Below are 6000 nucleotides of genomic sequence, written 5' to 3'. Positions count from 1 at the left end.
AGATGGGAGAACCGATTGTTTGCTCACTTCTGTCATGTGATAATCAAAGTGCCATCAATATGTCCTTTAACCCCATCTATCATAGTCGAGCAAAGCATATTGAGATGGATCAACATTTCGTTAGGAAAAAGGTTGAAGAAAAGGAGATTGAGCCTATGCTTGTGCGAACTGAAGAGCAAGTTGCAGATATATTCACCAAAGGACTGACAAAGGACAAATTCTGGTTTCTAAAAGGCAAGTTGTTTATGGTCCAGGACCATGCACAACTTGAGAGAGGCTGAAAAGAAGTCATTTATGGCTTCTTGAACCCAAGACAAGTCTGGATCCGACTTCTGTACTGGATCAGATCTAGATCTAAAGTCATGAAAGTTTGTTATAATTATGTATTTTATTAGAGGGTAGTTTAGTACCCTAAAATTATGTATTAGTTATATATTCAATCACTAATACAATCAAAACACGCTGGAATAATTTGACGCGTTTTGCAGCCTCTTCTTCAAACTTTGTTTTCTTCTTTTTTGCACAGGTGAGTGTGGAGGTCTTCACGTTTTAACAATATCCCTATCATGAGGTTATTCACAAACTAGGTTATTTTTCATCATGTCATAACTTTCAAGTATTCACCATTCACTACATATTAAGCCATGCAGTCAACGAATACATCATAATGTGGGTCTCACATAGTCATGGGGTTCTTTGGCTCTTCCATGACTATACCGTAGGCATGCACACTAGTGGAGTACCATGAAATTCATAAATTCATGATTTGTCAAAACATAACAAATACTTCCACTCTTCATGTGCATTATCACATATTGATCACTATCTGATCATTTTACATCAGTATATCCAGATCCAAATAGTCATAAGAGTGACTGACCAACACCCTTTAACATTTTCTACATGAAAAATAAAATATCACTTCATGCATTTATACAAACATATTATAGGGAACATTTGGTTTAGGAAGAGGGAGTCTCACCTAGTAACATTTAAAAGTGGGGTTAATACGAGTCAGATAGATTTTTTCCTACTTAGAAAGAGAGATAGGGGTTGTTGCATCGATTGTAAGGTTATACCAGGAGAAAGTGTAGCTACACAACATAGAGTCTTAATTTTAGATCTTAGAATTAGACAATGCCGCAAAAGGGATAGACATAGGATAGATCCTAGAATTAAGTGGTGGGCACTGAAAGGAGCTAAACAAGGAATGTTTGTAGCGCAGGTAGTTAAGGAAGTTGATTGGTGTCTCGAGGAGGATTCAGAATCAATGTGGAATAAGATAGCGGGTGGTATGAGAAAAGTAGCTAAGGAGGTATTGGGTGAGTCTAAAGGCGGTGCACCACTAGGTAAGGATACATCATGGTGGAACGAGGATGTCAAATTAGCTATTAAGGTTAAAAGAGAGTGTTATAGAAATCTAAGTAAGAGTCGTGATAATGAGAATTTGGAGAAGTATATGATAGCAAAGAAGGAAGCTAAAAAAGTTGTTCGAAACGCGAGGGCTAAGGTATATAAGGAGGTTTATGACAAGTTGGATACCAAAGAAGGCGAGAAGGATATTTATAGGCTTGCAAAGATGAGAGATAGGAAATCGAAGGATTTGGGTATGGTTAGATGTATCAAAGATGAAACGCAAAGGGTTTTAGTCAAAGATGAGGAGATTAAGGAGAGATGGAAAGATTATTTTGATAAGCTATTTAATGATAGTCATGCTCAAGATCTTGGAGACTTCTCCATTCCTTTTCATGAGATAAATCGTGACTTCATGCGCAAGATTCAAAAGAAAGAAATTGCAGAGGCTTTGAAGAAAATGAAATCAAGAAGGGCAGTTGGCCCAGATGGTATACCTATCGAGGCTTGGAAATGCTTGGGAGAGAAAGGTTTAGAATGGTTGACAAATCTTTTTAACTTGATTTGGCGAACAAATAAGATGCCTAATGAGTGGAGGAAGAGTACTTTGGTGCCTTTATATAAGAATAAGGGTGATATACAAGATTGCACAAACTATCGTGGTATAAAACTCATGAGTCATACTATGAAACTTTGGGAGAGGGTGATTGAGTCTAGGTTGAGGAAGGTTGTCATGATATCGGAGAATCAATTTGGTTTTATGCCTGGAAGATCAACTATGGAAGCTATACATCTTCTTAGACAACTTATTGAAAGATATAGAGAGAGGAACAAAGATTTGCATATGGTTTTTATTGATTTAGAGAAGGCATACGATAGAGTACCTAGGGACGTTCTCTGGTGGACAATGATGAAGAAAGGTGTTTCTCTCAAGTACATTAGTATAATTAAAGATATGTATGAAGGAGTAGTAACCAATGTCCGCACTTGTGGAGGGGTGACAACCAATTTTCCGATAACGGTTGGGTTACATCAAGGATCTGCTTTAAGCCCTTTCCTATTTGCGATAGTGATGGATGAGCTTACGAGATCAATTCAAGAAAATGTACCGTGGTGTATGTTGTTTGCTGATGATATTGTTTTGATTGATGAGTCTAGAGCTGGGGTTAATGCTAAGTTAGAATTATGGAGACAGACATTGGAAGCTAGAGGTTTTAAGTTGAGTAAGAGTAAGACTGAATATATGGAATGTCGGTTTAGTAAGCAACGAAGTAGTGATGGGAGTGTAGTGAAGCTTGGTGAGCAAGATATACCGGTGAATGATTATTTCAAATATTTGGGATCCATCATTCAAAAGTATGGAGAAATTGATGGAGATGTAAATCATAGGATAAAGGTTGGGTGGATGAAATGGAAAAGTGCTACTGGAGTGCTGTGCGATCGTAGAATGCCATTGCGGTTGAAGGGAAAGTTTTATAGGACGACTATTAGACCCGCTTTACTATATGGTACGGAATGTTGGGCTGCCAAGAGACATCATATTCAAAAAATGAGTGTAGCTGAGATGCGGATGCTTAGATGGATGTGTGGAAATACAATAAAAGATAAGATTCGGAACGAAGAGATACGTAAGAAGGTAGGTGTTGCACCCATTGAAAATAAGATGCGAGAGAATCGTTTACGGTGGTTTGGACATATTCGGCGAAGGCCTAATGATGCTCCAGTTAGAAGGTTGGAGAAATGGGAAAATATATTAGTTAAAAGAGGTCGGGGTAGGCCTAGGAAGACTTGGATGGAGATGATAGGAAAGGATATGAATGCTTTGAACCTCACCGAGGACATGGCGTTGGATAGAAATGATTGGAGGAAAAGGATTCATGTGGAAGACCCAAAATGAATTTCTTTTTCGGTTCATATCGCTGACCCCAATTGTTTTGGGATGAAGGCGTAGTTGTTGTTGTATATTATAGGGAACATTATGATTATTCATTATTATTACAGATAAATATCCTCACATGCATGTGCAAAATTTTAATTTCGCTCTCACTTTTCTAAAGCATTGCATTTAAGCAATATTTGCATTAAGCCATGACATCATGTAGTTTTGCATACTCTAGTTGGATTTTTCCTTCATGATATATCTCTATCATGAGGTTATTCGCAAACTAGGTTATTTTCCATCATGAAGTAAATCATAAATTTCATACCCAAATCCAATTTGGATATGCATTAGATCCATATCCAATGAAGTTATCTCATTATCATTTGGATATGCCACAATATGATAAGCCAATTACCAGGCTTTAATCAAACCACAAGTTTGAACATTTAAGTTCAGATCTATTACCGGATCCACATATATGTGTCCAATTTTATTGGATTTGTAGGATTCCATATCCAAATCTGACTTGAGATGTTATCTATCAAGTCCAACACGATCCATATTAAAATGGATCTCCATACAAGTTTAAATAAAACCATGGATCTTACAGGATTTGACTATAATCCAAATCCATATCCAAAATTATATATTTTAAATGTCAATGGATCTATATTACACATCCAGTATTCCACTTATCTGGATCTAACCGTGTAAATCCCAGATCCATATAAGTATATATCATTATTAGATCCAAATCTCTGGCCTGATACTATCCAGATTCAACATGGATCAAAATCTAGATCCATACAAATATATATATATATATATATATATATATATATATATATATATATATATATATATATATATATATATATATTAGATTTGTCTATAGATCAATTATGGATCCACATACCATATCTGAACACAACACTTATCCAGATCAATCACAATCTTGGATCAAATTTAGATCCATATCCTCTACCCGAGCGTGTCACCAATCTGGATTCAATCTAGATCAAACTAGATCCATATAACATATCCAGACATAATACTCATTTGGATCCAATCACAAAACTGGATCAAACTGGATCTATTTCCCATATCCAAACATAATACTTATTCATATTCAATCACAAAACTGGATCAGACTAGATCCATATCACATATGTGGGCATCTGAACCCAACACTAGATCCGTTCAAGTTCAACAAGATCCAATAACAATGTCTGGATCCAAAACTAATTGAACTGGATCTATACTAAGTCATATCATATCCAAATCCATATAAAGTAGGACCCACAAAATTGGATCGATGCCAGATCCAAAACATGAATCATAATGTGAAGCATAAGAACAATGCAATAACTCAAAAGAATTTCATAATTCAAAAGTTTTATCGGATCAAACGAGGTCTTTTATAAAAATACTTGTATAAACTCGATCCAAACCTGTAAGGATGATGTTCTGGGAGGTATTCCACTAACCAGAAGCACTTTTCTGTAAAATCAAAAAAGTTAGAAATAGTTCTGGGTAAAATAAAAACAAACTAGAACATTTAAAACATAATATCTTTGAGTTAAACAGAAAACTTCAACTGGTCTTCTGTAATTTTTGAAAAACTTTAAGATTATTCTAAACAAACCAGAAAATACGAGCTTGTCTCAGGAATTAACGAGAAGACAAGCCTTTTTCTGAAATATCCAAAAAACAGAGCCTCTGTTTTTTAAAAAAGGACTGAACTGGTTCCTTAAACTGGACCGGTTCTTTAAAAGTTTTTTTTTCGTAATAAGGGGACTTAGCTTAGGGTTTTCCCTTTTTAAGAAAAGGGGAAATAGAGTGAGGGAGAGGGACATGGGCGACGGCCGTCGCCCTAGCCGCCGCCTCCACCGGGAGATCCGACAACCGTCCAGATGGTAGGGGGATCTCGTCCTCTCCACCTCCGACTTCGCCAGAAGATTCGGCAACTGCCGGCCTCCTGGGGGATCTCCTCCACCCTACAGTAGTATCGTTGCCCTCCGGCTGTTTCTCTGTTTGCGGGTGCTCTGTCGCTCATCAACCGAGCACCACCATCGTTCAACGGGTCTCCTCCGCCCTTGATGTTGGCAGTGAATATCACCACCCTCACCACAGCTCCCTCCTCACCCCCATCTCCGCCACTTGTGTCGATCGCCTCCTTTTTCCATCTTGAACTCCTCCAGCTCCCTCTGCCGCGACATCACTGCATCTTCCATCGCCCTCGCAACCTGATCAGAGCAAAAGAAGACAGTGTCTCCCAATATGATCATGGACCTTGAATTCTCCATCCTCTTGGCAAAAAATCTGGCATGGTTGGGATCGAACCCCGAATACATTCCTCACATACTTGAGAAACTCATCGTATGAGGTCCGCTCCTTCGAGATGCTCATCACCGTCGATTTCAGGGCTTCCATCTGCGTATCCTGCAATAGCTTCCTTGCATCATTGAAGGACATTTGCAACAACGACGTCGAGGCAGAGCCGATCCTTAATCACGAGGTTGTCGCCCAACATCTCGATCAACCAGTCGTTGAGGCAGAAAGATTCTGGCAATGTGGCAATTTTAAAGAGAAAGACATTCTCAGGTAGGATTCTTCTGGATGGCCAGTCGATGGTTTTCGTCGAGGGTTACTTTCCTCCGCTGACATGCCGATCTTCAGGTGCAGCCCCTCTTTATCACATTCCTTCCCTCTTTTAAAACGGTCACCCTTTTTTTTTTAGGTTTCTCTGCGGCTGCCTCCATGGC

This window comes from Nuphar pumila, chromosome 11 (assembly GCF_984573655.1).
Source record: "Nuphar pumila chromosome 11, dmNupPumi1.hap1.1, whole genome shotgun sequence".
In the NCBI taxonomy this organism is placed as follows: Eukaryota; Viridiplantae; Streptophyta; class Magnoliopsida; order Nymphaeales; family Nymphaeaceae; genus Nuphar; species Nuphar pumila.
The sequence above is the reverse complement of the archived record's forward strand: the minus strand, read 5'-3'. Positions refer to the sequence as shown.